The following is a 17,612-nucleotide window of genomic DNA, read 5'->3' as shown; positions in this document are numbered from 1 at the left end:
GTTTCCTCATGCCCCTTTGCAATTGATCCCTCCCTCCACCCTTGGCCCCAGGCAACCGCTGTTTGGTTTGTGTTGCTGTAACTACTTTACATCTTCTAGAATTTTATATAAATGAAATCATACGTTACAGACACTTGGGGGTCTGGTTTCTTTGACTCAGCATAATGACTTTGAGATGCACCCACTTTCTTATGCATATCAAAAGGTCATTTCTTTTTATTACCACTGGTTACCACATTTTGTTTATCCATTCCTCAATTAATGGACATTTGGGTTGTTTCCAGTTTTTGGCTATTGTGATTAGAGATGCAGTGAACATCCGCATAAAAGTCTTTGTGCGGGTGTATGTTTTCAATACTTCTGGGAAACACTTAGTAGTGAAATGACTGGGTCATGTGGTAGGTGTATGCTTAACTTTTTAAAAACTGCTAAAGAGTTTTCTAAAATGATTGTACCATTTCATATTCTCACCAGTAGAATCTGAGAGTTCCATTTCTACCACATCCTCTGCAAGACATGATATGGTTAGTCTTTTTAATGTCAGCCATTATATCTACTATGTAGTAGTATCTCATTGTGGCTTTAATTTGCATGTCCCTACATGAATGACATGCTTACCATTCTTCTATCTTTTATTTTTATTTTTAATTTTAATTTTATTTTATTTTTAAGTAAATGTTACGCCCAAGGTGGGGCTTGAACTCATAACCCTGAGATCAAGAGTCATATGTTCTATCGACTGAGCCATCCACCCCCCCAACCATTCTCGTATCTTGTTTTGTGAAGTGTTTGTCCAAATTTTTTGCCCATTTAAGAAAAAAAAAATTTTTTTAGTTATATTGACTTGCAAGAGTTTTTTATTTATCCTAGATACAAGTTTTTTTGTCAGATCGATCAATTTAATATTTTCTCCCATTCTGTGACTTGCCTTTTTTTGTTGTTTACTTAATGGTGTATCTTGCCAAACAAGTTTTAAATTTTGACAAAATCCAATTCATTCTGTTTTATAGCCGTGTGCCCTTTTGTGCCTAAGAAATATTTGCCTATCACAAGTTTGCAAGGATTTTTTTCTCCAGCATATTGTTTTATAAGTTTTATAGTTTGGACCTTTAGGTCTGTGTTCCATTTTGGGTTAATCTTAGTGTAGGGTGTAAGATAAAAGTCTGTTTTCTTCCCCATACGTATATCCAATTCTAGTGCCATTTGTTGATAAAGACTTCCTTTTTCTTTTTTCTTTTTTTTAAGATTTTATTTATTTATTCATGAGAGACAGAGAGGCAGAGACACAGGCAGAGGGAGAAGCAGGCTCCATGCAGGGAGCCTGATGTGGGACTCCATCCCAGGTCTCCAGGAACACGCCCTGGGCTGAAGGCGGCGCTAAACCACTGAGCCACCCGGGCTGCCCCAAGACTTCCTTTTTGATTAGATTTTCTCAGGCAACTTTGTTGAAACATTAACCAAATATGTGTGGGTCTGTTTCTCACTCTTTATTCTGCAGATCTCAATGTGTACCTTTCATCAATACCACACTGGTGGTATTGATTTTAATAATTTTATAGTAAGTTGAAACCAGGTAATGATATCCTCCCATTTTGTTCTTTTAAAAAAAAAAAAATGCTTAGGCTATTCCAAAACACTTGCATATTTCTTATGCTTTTAAATCAGTTTGCCAATTTCTATAAGATTGCCTACTGGGATTTTGATTGTTATTATTTTCAGTCTATTAATCACTTTGGGGATAACTGACATCCTAAGAATACTAAGTCTTTCAATTCATGACCATGGTATATGTTTTCACTTACTTAGGACTTTAAAATTTCTCCTTAATAATGTTCTGCAATTTTTAATGCAGAGGTCTTTTTAGTATAGAAATCTGAGGATTTTATTTGTAAATATTTTTTGGTTTTGGACACCATTGTAAATGGAATTGATTTTTATTTATTTTTTATCTTTAAAAATATTTATTTTAGAGAGAGAAAACGAGAGAGCGTGTGCGGGTAGGGGCAGAATGAGAGAGAGAATCTCTAGCAGATTCCCTGCTGAATGTGGAGCCTGACATGGGGCTCAATCTCACAACCCTGAGATCATCACCTGAGCTAAAATCAGGAGTCAGATGCTTAACTGACTGAACCACCCAGGCACCCCAGAACTGACTTTTAAAATTTAATTTTCTAACTGCTGTGGTCAGTATATAAACATATAATTGATTTTATATTAACATTTTTATCTTATGATCTTTTAAATTTACTTATTAGTTCTCATAGTTATATTTCAGATTCCTTAGTATTTTCTATATAAATAATTGTATCTCCAGCAAATAAACATTTTATTTTTACCTATCCAATATTTATGACTTTAATTTATGTCTGCTTTATTGCAATGGCTAGGACCTTCCCCCACCCCACCTCTATACAGTGTTGAATAGGAGTGGTGAAAGCAAGCATCTGTCTAATGATCCCAGTTTTAGGGGGAAAGCATTCAATTCCTCATCATTAGGTGTATTAGCTATAGGTTTTCCATGGATACCCCTTGTCAGATTGAAGAATTTCCCTTTTCCTATTTTGCTGAGTTTTTAAAATCATAAATTGATTTCAAATCACGTCAAAATCTTTTTCTGACTCTATATAAATTATTATATAGTTTTTCACTTTTATCATATTAATAAGGTGATTTCTGCTTATATACTTGATTTTATTTTTTATTTTATTTTATTTTAAAGATTTTATTTATGCATAGAGACACACAGAGAAAGAGGCAGAGATACAGGCAGAGGGAGAAGCAGGCTCCATACAGGAAGCCCCACATGGGACTTGATCCCGGGTTTCCAGGATCACACCCCAGGCTGCAGAAGGCTCTAAACCACTGCACTACCAGGGCTGCCCTATACTTGATTTTAAACATTAAAACTGCTTTGTGGTTAGTTCTGGGATAAACCCACCATGGTCATAATATATGAGTTTTAAAGTATTTTGTTAATATTATTCACTAATATTTTGTTAAGAATATTTGTTCTATGTTTATGAGGGCTCGAGGATCCATTATTTTTCTTTTTTTTTCTTTTGTATCCTTGTTATCTTTTGGAAGTAGGATATGATATCTGTATAGCAGTGTGCCTATTTACTAGCTCTACATATTTTTTGATGAATTTGACAAGTGCTTAAGTCTGTTTTAAAATATAAAAGATACGGTCTCTTAAAGGAACTGTTCCTTAGTGAGAGGGTGGGTCATTAAAGATTTACTCAAATGTTGTTGGAGAGGCCTTTCCTGACCATGCTGTCTAGTGCAATACCATCAGTCCATCAGTCTTAGTTTCTTACCACATTTTATTTTTTTCATAGCTCTCATCAATACTAATGTACTACATATTTTACTTTTTATTTGTTTACAATCTATTTCCCCCACTAGTATGTAAACTCCATGAGAAAAGGGTTCTGACCTTTTTCCCTTACCTTGACTCTTGGCTACTTGTCTAGGATGGATTCCGGTAGATTTCTTCAAAAATCCGGAGAAAGACCTCAAGGAAAACAGAGACTGGCTTTTGAATTGAATTTTGAAATGAGACACAAAAGATAGTGTGCTCTGGAGTCACACTACTTAGAATTGAATCCTGGCTCCACCATTTACTCACTATACAAACTTAGGTAAATTACTGAGTCACTTTTTGCTTTAGCTTTTTAATCCAGTTTGCAAGAAGGTAATAACAGCATCTAACTCATAGGGTTGTTGTAAGAATTAAGTAAACTGATACATGTGAAACATTTAAAAAAGGGCCTGACATGTAATAAATGATCTCTTAATGTTTATAAAGGAAGTAGTATGCATATCCTTAGATTCAGAAGTGATTATTATAATGCTCTTATACTATGCATTTTTAAAATATTTTATTTATTCATGAGAGACACACAGAGAGAGGCAGAGATACAGGCAGAGGGAGAAGCAGGCTCCATGCAGGGGACTCAATCCCAGGTCTCCAGGATCACGCCCTGGGCCGAAGGCAGGCGCTAAACCGCTGAGCCACCCAGGGATCCTGATGCCCTGTTCAAGCCATGTTTGAGTGGTGCAGTTAAGGTTACCTCAGTCCAGATGTCCTACTGCAATGAAATCTGAATGAGGTTCTTTTACAAACTATTGGAAAATATCTGAATAACCCTATTGAGGAATTTACATACAGAATTACTCATCATTAATTTAGATAGACAATGGTCTTATTTCAATACAATTCACCCTCCCTAGATGATGGATCTATAGCCACATACAACTGAGTCCCACTCTACTGTTTTTCCAGTTTTCATCTGCTTTTCCCTTTTCTGTCCTGACCTGAGTTGTCCTCTTCTTAAGCCCCTTGCTGTTTTAGGTGAGTAGTTGACATCTGCTGGGGCACTGCCTGTAGTTGTCCAGAGGTTGCGGTGCTTTACTGACTCCCTCTGTGAATTGCCCAACGTCCAGTTATAGTACAGAAGTTTGTTGCCCTAACAGAAAACAACAACAACAAAAAAAGTCCTCGGTTACCATTGCTTTTTTCACTTCCACCATTTTGCCATACACGTTCCATACAATGTTAGGGTTATTTCTCTTAGCCTATCAACTCCACTCAGTGCTGAACAGGAAACAACTCTTACCCAGTGGAGGAAACTGCTTAAGTCCATTTCAAATAGAGCTATTGTGAAAAATACTCTCTTCTCTAGAAAGCTAAAACAGAGCCTTATCGTGGTTTTTCCCTTTTCTACTTTGGAGTGACCTGCTTGGATACAACAAAAGAACTAGAATCAAAGATGCTATCCAGCAGTGAAATACTATCTACCTCTCTACTGACTTTTTGTTAATAATGATTTGTATTACATTACTGAAAAAAAAAAAAGTATAGTCAACATTTACCAAAAGTTAAATCACTCAGTTTTTGCTCCCATCCTAGCACCTGGGAATACAGAGTAGACCAGCTGGTTATAACAAGGCTTAGGCTGCTGCTATCACGCTTTCTGTTCTAGAAGACTTAGAAAATCTTGGGCCATACATCCTTTTGACTTCTCTGAACATTTACCAACAACTTCTGGAAAACAATTTGTCATATGATCATCCTTAAAGATATTGTCCTTAGAAGAACAATTTAATTTGTTGTTGTTGTTGTTTTTAATGTAGTATACAAACTTATTTGGGTAGTTCTTTACAAATGTTCTTTTTTTTAATTTATTTGTTTATTTTTGAAAGAGAGAGAGGGTGCAAGGGGAAGGCACAGAGGGAGAAAGAGAGACAGAATCTTGGGCAGACTCCCCACTGAGTGCGGTACCTGACGCAGAGCTCCATCTCATGACCCTGAGCTGAAATCAAGAGTTGGATGCTTAACCGGCTGAGCCACTCAGTCACCCCTTAGTTTGATATTTCTTAAATTCCTTCCAATACTCTACACTTCTGAGCTTTAGTGGAAGAATCCAAAGAGACCCACTCATGATCTAGCTAGGGATTAGACTCCATTTCAGTGTAGATATTTATTTAAAAAAAAAAAAAGTCTGTAAGCTATGAATGTCAGATGTAGGATTTGCCTTGAAGGTCCCAGAATGATAAATAATTGCTAATTTTATGAAGCCTTATCTTTCATTTAACAGAATAACCATATTCATGACATTTTTCTAGATGTTACTAAAATGCTATCTCATGTGAAGACCCATAAACACATAATCAAATGAGAAAAATTAGACTTATTGTTCAATAATTGTCAGTCTTACTGCCTTTTTTCTTTAAGTACTTATAGCAGACATATTTATCATTGCCTCTCCTGGCATGGTCCTTGCTTGGAAGGGCCATGAATTATAGGAGCCTACTTCATGACCAGAGTTAAGGATCAGGGCTAGACATCTATCTAACCAAGGAGATCTAATCAAATTTTTTAGCTTGTGAATTTGAATCAAAAGATGAAGAGTAGTTCCCAGCACTGGAAGGCTATTCAGACGTGGGAATGGTGGGCAGTTTTGTGACATATGAGATGAATAGATACTTCTGGTCAGTCAATAGAGGGAGGGCAGGCAAACAAAGAAGATACCAGAGAGAAATAAAGGCAAGAGATCCTTCAGCCCCAAGAGCAACAGAACAGACTTCATTCCTGAGGACCTATCAGGAGCTAAAATACCAACACAGCTTTATTTCCTATCCTTGGATTCTGCAAGAACCAGATCTTTACAATAAACTGCCCTTTATTTGTGCTAGCCTGAGTGGGTTTGTTACCTCCAAATGAAATGCTTTGAGAATAGGCTCTGTATCTTAATTTGGCTCTATAGGTGGCCCAGCAGAGCACAGTGTTTGACACAGAGTAGGGACTCAGCAACTTGGTTGAAATTCATGACTATGACTCACCGTTTTTCACTTTCAAACTTTTTAAGTGTTTTTCTACCACACAATTTAACTCATCCGTAGAGTACTACTGTTAAATTTATTTTCTTTCTTTCTTTTTTTTAAAAAATATTGTATTTATTTATTCATGAGAGACACACAGAGAGAGGCAGAGACACAGGCAGAGGGAGAAGCAGGCTCCATGCAGGGAGCCCGATGTGGGACTCGATCCCGGGACTCCAGGATCATGCCCTGAGCTGAAGGCAGGTGCTCAACCGCTGAGCGACCCAGGCATCCCTATTTTCTTTAATAACAGAAAAAACACAGTTCAAAAAACCCACCAGCCTTCTAAGTAAGAAAAAATATTGAGAACATACACAGTATGATTTCAGAGGCAACTAGAAGCTCTCATATTTACCTGTCCCTCCTCCTTATTTTGTGGATCTCTGAAACACTATTAGAATTGTTCCTAACGTTGTTTTCTTCTTCCGGTCGTTAATTAAAATACAAAGATCTTGGCCAAAGATTCCTAAAATGTGTTCTGCAAAACTCTGATCTCTCAAGATCCTCCCTGAAAAAAAATTAGACAGGGAGACAAATAAATAGAGAGCCACAGGGTGTTCTCTTCTCATCTTAGAGACTCATGGGCCTGCAGCATACTATAGGCTCTGAAGACTCGTGCATTGAAGAAACCTACTGAGGCTGGGTTTGGTGGTAGTGAGTATGGTTTAGTCATTGAGGAGACTGTCTGGTGAAGTGACTCTGCCACTCACCAGTTGTATAACTCTGACAAAATTAGGATCCTGGGAACCCCTAACTCATAGGTGTATTGAGAGAAAAAATGAAATAATGAATATAAAGCACCCAGCACCTGAACAGCACATAGAAGCAGTCGATAAAAACTGTTGCTATTGTTGTTTTTTAAATCTTTTATTTCATCTGTACACCCAATGTGGGGCTCAAACTCACAACCTCAAGATCAAGAGTCATATGCTCTACCAACTGAGCCATCAGGTGCTCTGAGATAAACTGTTCTTATTATTAATGTTGCTTTTCCTAAACTTATTGAACTAGGCTTTAAAACAAAAGTCATCTGGACACCTGGGTAGCTTGGCTCAGGGCATGATCCCCGAGTCCCGGGATCGAGTCTTGCATCGGGCTCCCTGCATGGAACCTGCTTCTCCCTCCGCCTCTGTCTCTGCCTCTCTCTCTCTCTCTCTCTCTCTGTCTCTCATGAATAAATAAATAAGATCTTAAAAAATGTAATTAAAAAAGATAAAACACAAGTCATCTATTACACCTCTCAGAATATATACTTTGAGGATATTAGGAGAAGAAAAGCTGTTTAAGAGAGGCAGGAGGCAAGAAGCACTGTAAGGGGAAAGAGAAATTAACAGGTAATTTTGCTTATTTCATGATTTTGCTTAATTTAGGGAGGAGACATGTAGGTATAGCCTTCTCTCCAATCCTAGTAGAGTGCCAGGCTCACAGCAGGCATTTAACAAAAAAAGCCTGCTACTTAATTAACTAAAAATGCAAATGGCAAGTTTATTTTAACTCTCCTGCATATGCTGTCACCTTATATTTTAACACATTTCAGAGCAAGAGAAAAATCCTGATCCAGAAAAAGTCTTAGAAAATATTGATCACCTGGACATTTCAAAGCAGGCCTAGAGTTAGTTTTCAGGGCTCCAAAAATACTCCCAGTGTTCCAAAGCCGGCAAAACCAAGGCAAAAGCCTCTCCACACTGCCCACCCTCTTTGGCTCTGAACTTAAGGACAAACCCTAACACCAGGAGGAAAGCAAAGTGAAATGGCAACACCTCTGCTACTTAGAAAACAAGTAGTGAACAAGCAGAGGCTGATCCTAGCTCAGGTGCAATTTTAACTGCTTTTCTGTGAGCACCCTGTGCAAAGGTGTGGCTGGTGTTCCCTCTGTCTTGCATAAGAAATTAGCAGCATCCATTCAAAAGAAAAATGATAATTGCTCAGTGGAAAAAAAACCAACAACATTAAAGGCCCTTCATAGCATTGTTTCAGAAACACCTGAATGAAGAACGTATAATTAGGGGTAAACAAACCCAGCTCTGGCTGAAGTTTGATAAACATCTCTGAGTCTTGAACCAGTCTCCCACGTATTCGTGTCTCCATAAGTCTGTCATTGCTTTTGTGGCCAGCACCTCTTTGCTTTCCATTGGAGAGATAGGTAGGTAGTCAGGCTGACAGATGCATGGAGAGGAATTGCCATATTAATTTATTATATAAAAATTAATATATTTATTTTTAAAAATTCTCATAAAAAAAAAAGCTCTCTGATGTATGCTACACTCCTCGATCCTTGGCCACTCCAGGAAGGCAGACCAACATTGAGAATTTGAGAACAAATGGTGAGAAGGAACGCTATACAGCTAACGGCAGTATGCATAGTGGGTAAGAGCATAGGTCTGAGAATCGGAGACACTTGGGATCTCAACTCTGGCCCCCTACATAGTAACAGTGGAATGGCTGGCAATGCACCTGACCTCCCCAGTTTAAATTTACTGAAGGAAATGATATGTGAGCTTCCAGAGGTTGTAAGGATGAAATGATAGTATAGTCATAGCATTCAGCTGTGGCCCTGGCAGGTAGCTACAAGAGCTAGCATTTCAGTGAGTCCTATGTGCAGGAATGCTGCTAAATACTTTAAATGCATTATTTCACCTAATCCTCAAAATCACCTTTCCTAACTTACTCCAAAATAGCTTGCATCTATTATCTCCTCTTTGTAGGGAAGGAATCTGAGCTTTAGAGACATTAAGTCATTGGCCACAGGAAGCAGTAGAGCTGAGTTTTGAGTTCACCTCTGGCTGACTCCAGAGCCCTCACACTTAGCTGCCACATATAATGGAATCAGATGGTAGTTACTTTGTTTACTGAGAACCCACTCTGACCCTGGAGCTTCACAGGTTTCACAAATAACTCATTTAATATTTGTTATGCTATAAAGCCAGTTTTGCCTCTCGTTCTACAGATAGGCAGAAATTAAGGCATCCAAGAGATTAAAAATGATCTTCAGGTCAGACTGCCTACATGGGTCTACCATCTTGTGCTTAGAAGGACTCCGGGCTGGTTTAGTGTCCTGCTGCTGCCATCTTAAAATTTTTAAGCATCTTTTTTTTGTTTTTAAGATTTTATTTATTTATTCATGAGAGACAGAGAGAGAGAGAGAGGCAGAGAGGCAGAGACACAGGCAGAGGGAGAAGCAGGCTCCATGCAGGGAGCCTGATGTGGGACTCGATCCCGGACTCCAGGACCACACCCTGGGCTGAAGGCAGGCACTAAACCGCTGAGCTATCCAGGGATCCCCCGCATCTTTTTTTTTTTTTTTAAGGTTTTATTTGTTTGAGAGAGAGAGAGAGAGAGCATGATGAAGGGAGAGACAAAAGGAGAGGGAAAAGCAGTCTCCCTGAAAAGCAGGGAGCCCCATGTGGGGCTGGATCCCAGGACGCCAGGGTCATGACCCTAGTGGAAGGCAGACATTTAACTGACTGTGCCACCCAGGTGCCCCTCTTAAGCATCTTTGAAGAATATATATATAAATATATGATATATATTTGAGCCCCACAGATGAAGCCGCCGGTCCTGCCTTCTAACTTCTTCCCATTGCACTGCACTTCCACTACTGTGATATGAAAGCCAGAGTGAGGGGGCCACTTGCTTCTCTGAAGGCAGCACTAGAATCCTCCTGCCTTAAGGATCCAGAAATAGAAGGCCACAGATTAATGTTTGCCAGTGCTACCTAGCGACAGGACTGTCTTAGAAAATGAATGGACTAGTCATAGAGCTGGAGTTGGAAACAAAAAACATGCTGCCTTCTTTTAAGTACTCTTTCAAGGAAAGGAAACTGGAGTCAGTCTTCAGTGTTCATGGCAACAGCGCCATAGATTTAGTATCAAAGGATAATCAGTACCCTGATCAACACCACACCTAGACACCATCACCCTGCCCAGGAGAACTCTAGAGAAAGAAGGCCAAACAGATAAGGGAATAAATGTTTACCGTGGCATTGTGGCCAAGATGCTGGCTGAATTTAATGTGTCTTGTACAGTAAGAACTTGCAATTGGGTGAGGTAGGGGATGAGCACTTAATCACTATCAAATGTTGGCATACAGCACCAAGAATACCTCTAAACAGAAGAAATCATCAGAGCATATCTCGTCTGTCTTTACCTCTTGATTCTTCATAGTTACCCTTCTTTTCTCTTACCACAAGCATGCTCTGTCCAGATGGCAGGAAATACACCTGTTGCCCACAGGCCTTACATCCTTGTAGCCTGCAACCGAAACGGAAAGGAGACCAGCTCTTCCCAGCCTCCCTCTAGCAAATCACAGGGAAAAGTCCTAATTGGCCCTACTTGGGACGATACTAATGCATTAGACCAATCAGGGTGAACAGGGGATAGGGATGCTGTGATTGGATAACGCTGGCTCATGGATCCGCCTATATGCAGCCAGTTGGATGCTCTGAAAGGCAGATAAGATTGCTTCATTTATTTTATATTCATTACTTATTCGAAATTCAAATTAAGCTGGGTGTTCTGCATTTTATCTGATAAATCTGCCTCCAGAACTCTCCCAGGGGAGAGAGGAGGAGCAAATCCCAATAGAAGGAAGAGTTGTGAACTACCAAGAATACTTGCTGAAGACCGTGTTCGGCTCAGCTCCCATTGGTTTCAAACCTGAGCCCAAAAGCCTAGGTTTCAGTCCCAAATTCCAGGAGAAAATGTTAAGTTCCAGTTTTCACTGCCCCATTTTCAGGGTCACACCCTTCACTGGTGAGGTAACATATTACTGATGCTCTAGATTGATTGTCCCTACTGACTTCTGTGTTCAAAAGCTATTGAAATTCTATTTAAACTTTAAGTTCATTTTTCTAGTGGAATGAATATTAATGGATCCAACCTAATTATACAACACTTATGCCATTTATACATTTGGGTTTGTTATGTTGAAAGTTCAATATGAAGTCTAGTTATTTTTATTTTATTTTTTTAGAAACCAGGATATACTTTTTGAAAATGTTGAACAATTTTTTTTTTTGCCAAAGGCCTATACAATATAATCCTGTTGCAGAATTAATCTATTTAATTGAAAAATATTTAAGGGAACTCTAGCCAATGGCTCAGATATTGCAAACAATATCAAATAGAATTAAATTATTGTACAAAAGGAAAATTTGGATGGCCCCCTGCAATATGTTGAAATGTAATTTATTCTGAAAACCAGGCCCAAGCATTTTGACCTGAAGGTGTATTTAAAAATGAAGATAAAAAATTTCCCTTTCTTCCTCTCTCATTCTTCTGGCAGTCCTTTTGCCCTCCCTTGGATTCTCATCCTCATGTAAAACATGATAATAATGTAGGAAAAAAGTCTAGAACAGCACTGTCTAATTGAAATAAAAGAAAACCAAATATTTAATTTAAAATTTCCTAGTAGCCACATTTTAAAAAGTGAAAAGAAACAGATGAAAGTAATTTTAATTATATATTTTATATATATTTGGAATTTGGAATATAAATATAATTAAATATATATTTTAAACTGCTATATTTTATAATACATATAAAATATATTTATATTCCAAATTTTGTTATTTTTAACATGTAATCACTATAAAAATTACTGGGAAAATATTATATATTCCTCTCATACTTATAACACATCTCAATTTGGACACTAATTCAATTGGAAATATTTGATCTGTATTTAGCTTTCACAAAATTTATAGTTGAAAGAGTAGATTCATATACCCAAGTTGTTCCAAAAATACTTACTAATTTTCTAATAACTGAATTGAGTTTCATTTCTGATATATCAGTCAGGGTCCACTTAGGAGACAAACCACATCAGTATTTGAGCAGAGAGAATTTCATTCAAGGAACTGTTTGCTATACAAAATTATTAAACAGGTTAGAAGAGAGAATTATATGCTCTCACAGACATAGCAACTACAGGAAGCAGTGACCATGACCAGGGCTGGGGAAACAAAAGGAAGAGATTATAATTAATAAAACTTAGAAACTTAAAAGGAGGGCCTTATGGAGATAAATCAGCCCTTAGAGAGGCAATATTTGCGTGGTGCTGCATCAGCATTTGAAGGATTTCAAATTAACTGCAGTAAAACTTTTGTTTTCATTTCCAAATATTGTAATACCAGGTTCAGTACATTTTTACATGGCTGCTGAAAGGAGCCAAAACTTATTTTATTCTAGACATAAATTAAAAGCATTAAGCTGATGAAGAGATGGACTGGAAAGGTTATTAAAATTTTCATGGTGGGAAGAGATAACTCCCAAAATCGTCTTCTTCGATTTTAGTCATAGACAAATGATCACCTCTTCCAGGGATTAGCAAACTATGGGACGGGGATCAAATCCAGTGTGCTACCTGTTTTTATAAATAAAGTTTTATTGGAACAGTCATGGTCATTTATTCATGTGTTGTCTATAGCTGGTTTTCCATCTCAATGATAGAGGTCAGTAGTTGCAACAAAGAGCATATGCGCCTACAAAGCCTAAAATATATATTGTTTTGCTCTTTATAGAAAAGTTTTGGCTGGATGGCTCAGCTGTTGAGCATCAGTCTTCAGCTCAGGGCCTGATCTCGGATTCCCAGGATCCAGTCCCATGTCGGGCTCCCTGTGTGGAGCCTGCTTCTCCTCCCTCTGCCTGTGTCTCTGCCTCTCTCTGTGTGTCTCTCATGAATAAATAAATAAAATCTTAAAAAAAAAAAGTTTGCAGAACTCCAATCTAAATCTTTGCTGAAATAAATGTTCATTTAAACATTGTACTAGTAGCAAAGCATTTCCTAATATGCCAGACAATATATGTCCCTGTAGTGCACAATCCAGCACCTGTTTCTTAATGTTGGCTTGCTTTAAGCTTTCCTAAAATCTTAGGAACCGCTTAAGGCCTGCAAACATATGCATTAAAAATAGCCTGGCTACCCATTATCTCCTCTAGATTTCTAAGTTCTTCTGTACATATTTTTTCATGGAATATATTTTAAACTTAAGACTAGAGTATATCCATATATCTATTTAAATATTAAATTCCCTCGAAATAAGAAGACCAATCAATACAAGAAACAGAAATAAAAAAACTCAATACACATATTATGGGGTAAAATATATCTTATTCATTGTCAACATCAATTGCAGTGCAAAATTATATTTAATTTTCTATTCATTACATTAAAATTGTACAAAGTCTGAGAGATTCTTTCCAAATAACTTTTTTTCCAAATAACTTTTAATAATACAATTTTTCCAGCAATGAGAGAGCCAGTATTTTTACAGCCATTTTAAAACTCTAAGATTTAAAAAGAATTCAATATTCCATTTAGGCTCTTGTGTAGAAAGCTAATGTGTTTAATTTTAGGGTCTTAGGCAAAAGCTGCGACTCTTAAAGAGAAAACAAATTTTAAAAAGTGAGAAAACAAAATCTAGACTGTCCAAGAAGGCAGCTGTATTCTTCTTTTTTTTTTTTTAAGATTTTATTTATTTATTTGTCAGAAAGAGAGATTGAGAGCACAAGCAGGGGGACCAGAGGCAGGCTCATCTGCTAAGCAGGGAGCTGGATTCCAGCTCCATCCCAGGAGCCTAGGATCATGACGTGAGCCAAAGACAGCCACTTAACCAACTGAGCCACCCAGGTGCCCCTCTCTTGGACTTTTTAATAATGTTATTCTTATTGCCCTTCATCATGTGGGCAATCTATTTCTTTATCTAAAGTCACAGTCAGACATGCAAATGAACAAGAAGGCAAATAGCCACCAATGTTATTCAGAGCATAAACGAGTTCTGAAATTTGAGCATAGTCCCTTCAATAAAAAGCTTGCCATTGTGGGAACTTGATAAAACTTTCTTTTCCTCTCCCTCCTTCACCTACTTTCTTTCCTTCTCCTGGCTAATTTCACTCAGCATAATGTCTTTAAAGTGCATCCATGTTGTAACATATGTCAGAATTTCCTTCCTTTAAAGGTTGAGTAATATTTCATTGTTACAGTTGCAATTTTTAAAAATGTCACTTTTAGAAATAGAAAGATGCATGAAAAGATGAGTAAGGAGCTCATGAATTCTCTCAGGAGCCACCACTACTTCCTCTTCCCAGGAGCGGCCTGAGGTGACCTCCAGAGATGGTTCGCTACTCGCTGGACCCAGAAAACCCTATAAAATCATGCAAGTTGAGAGGTTCAAATCTTTGTGTTCACTTTAAGAACATGCGTGAAAGTGCCCAGGCCATCAAGGGTATGCATATCTGAAAAGCCACCAAGTATCTGAAAGATGTCACTTTGCAGAAGCAATGTGTGCCATTCCATCACTACAATGGTGGAGTTGGTAGGTGTGCATAGGCCAAACAGTGGGGCTGGACACAGGGTCGGTGGCCCAAGAAGAGTGCTGAATTTTTACTGCACATGTTTAAAAATGCAGAGAGTAATGCTGAGCTTAAGGGTTTAGATGTAGATTCTATGGTCACTGAGCACATCCATGTGAACAAGGCCCCCAAGATGTGACATAGAACCTACAGGGCTCATGGCCGGATCCACTCACACATGAGCTCTCCCTGCCACATCGAGATGATTCTTAGTGAAAAAGAGCAGATTGTTCTTAAACCAGAAGAGGAGGTTGCACAGAAGAAAAAGATACCCCAGAAGAAACTGAAGAGAAAAAAAACTTATGGCCCAGGAGTAAATTCTGCATAGAATAAATACAAATTTAAAAAAAAAAAGATGAGTAAGGACAGAGAAATTAAATAATATAAGCAATAAAGTAGACTAATAAAATTATATTACATCGGTATCCTACCAATACAGAGTATGCATTTTTATGACTATAAAATGTGCAAAAATTGATGATCTATTTGACTACAAAAAAATCCTTAAAACTCAGGTAGAGTACTCACAGACTACAAGAATATTACAAATAAATAACTAATAACTAAACTAATGACTAAAATTATCTTAATATTTTGGAAGTTAAGAAACACTTTCCTAAATAACCTCTGAACCAAAGAAATTTTATTTTTTTAAAGATTTTATTTATTTATTAATGAGAAGCACAGAGAGAGAGAGAGAGAGAGAGAGAGAGAGAGAGAGAGAGAGGCAGAGCCATAGGCAGAGGAAGAAGCAGGCTCCATGCAGGTTGCCTGATGTGGGACTGGATCCCAGCATCCCGGAATCATGCCCTGAGCTGAAGGAAGAGGCTCAACTGCTGAGCCACCCAGGCGTCCCTCAAAGAAATTTTAAAATTACATTACATGCTATCTAGAAAGCATGGGGAAAAGAATAATTTACATTAAATATTTTATATTAACAGCTTAATTATATTCAGAGGAAAATGCACAACCTCAAATTCCTTTGTGTTTGAAGAAAATTGAAAATGTAATTTAAACTCATTATTATGGCCTAAATTATATCTACCCAAAATTCGTATGCTGTAGTCCAAACCCCAGTTCTTCAGAATGTGACTATATTTGGAGACAGAGCCTTTAAAGAGGTAACTAGGTTCCACTGAGGTCCTATGAGTGGGCTCTAATCCAGTATAACTGGTGTCCTTATAAGAAGAAATTTGGACATACAAAGAGACACAAGGGAGCCATGCGCTTGGAAAAAGATTGAACAAATCAAACCTGTTGGGGATCCCTGGGTGGCGCAGCGGTTTGGCGCCTGCCTTTGGCCCAGGGCGCGATCCTGGAGACCCGGGATCGAATCCCACATCGGGCTCCCGGTGCATGGAGCCTGCTTCTCCCTCTGCCTGTGTCTCTGCCTCTCTCTCTCTCTGTGTGTGACTATCATAAATAAAATAAAAATTAAAAAAAAATACTTGCTACCAAATCAAACCTGTTAACATCTTGACCTCGGATTTCTATCCTCCAGAATGGAGAAAGTGAGAAAGTACATTTCTGCTGGTTAAGCCACTCACTGTATGGTATTTTGTTATAGCAGCCCTAGGAAATTAACATATTCATCTAAATAATTAGTAAAATAAAAACAAAATAAATCAAAGGAAGTATGCAGTAGGGATTTAAAAAGACAAAGTATAAAACTGATAAAATAGAAAAACAAAAATAGAAAAAGGAAAAAAATGATGTTATGAAAATGGTAATAAAATCAGTAAATTGTTACTGTAATAGAAAAAAATGATATAGAGAGAAATATGTAAGATTAAAAATAGGCTCATAATCATGAATATAAAAGATGAAAATAATTATAAGAATATACATTGGGGGGCAGCCCGGCTAGCTCAGCGGTTTAGCGCCGCCTTCAGCCCAGGGCCTGATCCTGGAGACCCGGAATTAAGTCCCACCTCAGGAGGGAAGGAAGGAGGAAAGAAGGAGGAAGGAAGGGAAGAAGGAAGGAGGGAAAGAAGGGAAGAAGGGAAGAAGGAAGGAAGGAAAGAAGGAAGGAAGGAAGGAAGGAAGGAAGGAAGGAAGGAAGGAAGGAAGGAAGGAAGGAGGAGAGAGGAAAGGATGCACCTAATTCTAATTGAGTTTATAGATTTACACTTTTATGGAACCAACAGGAGGCTAGAAGAATAAACTGAACAATCCCAGGAGAAGTTAAGAGCCAAATCCAGAATGTGAGAAAATCAACAAATTAAATGACTTCGTTCTTTCAAATCTAATGGTAAGAATAAAAGGGGAAGGGATGAATCATAGATGAAAAGAAAATTGAGAAATAGAACAACAAAGTATGCTGCCGTATGGTCATTTTTCGATCCTGATCTGAACAAATGATAAAAAGTCATTTTTAATTTTTATTTATTTATTTTAAAAAAGATTTTATTTATTTATTATTTATTCATGAGAGACACAGAGACAGGCAGAGATATAGGCAGAGGCAGAAGCAGGCTCCTTGCAGGGAGCCCGATGCAGGACTCCATCCCAGGACCCCGGGATCATGACCTGAGCCAAAGGCAGATGCTCAACCACTGAGCCACTCAGGCACCCCAAAAGTCATTTTTTAGATTAGTAGGGGAAATTGACTATGGGTTGTGTGACCTGATTCCAAAGAATTTTTGTTAATTTTGTTAGTTGTAGAAATGGCATGTGACATTTAAAGTATCTTTATCTGTTAGATGTGAGTACTTAAGTGTGTGTGAGTGACATTACATAGTGCCTGAAATTTGATTTTAAATACTCCAGAACATGGGTGCCTGGCAGTCGGTAGAACATGCGACTCTTGATCTCGAGGTTGTAAATTTGAGCCCACATTGAGTGTAGGGATTACTTACACATATATAAACAAACACT

General features: G+C 37.9%; 1 pseudogene; it reads left to right on the top strand.

The window, feature by feature from the left end:
* The first annotated feature begins 14,496 nt into the window (after window positions 1–14,496).
* Window positions 14,497–15,063, top strand: LOC129495939 (60S ribosomal protein L17-like; annotated as a pseudogene).
* Window positions 15,064–17,612: the final 2,549 nt, after the last annotated feature.

Source organism: Nyctereutes procyonoides, unplaced genomic scaffold (assembly GCF_905146905.1).
Source record: "Nyctereutes procyonoides isolate TBG_1078 unplaced genomic scaffold, NYPRO_anot_genome, whole genome shotgun sequence".
Lineage (NCBI taxonomy): Eukaryota > Metazoa > Chordata > Mammalia > Carnivora > Canidae > Nyctereutes > Nyctereutes procyonoides.
This window is presented reverse-complemented; position numbering and strand designations above follow the sequence as displayed.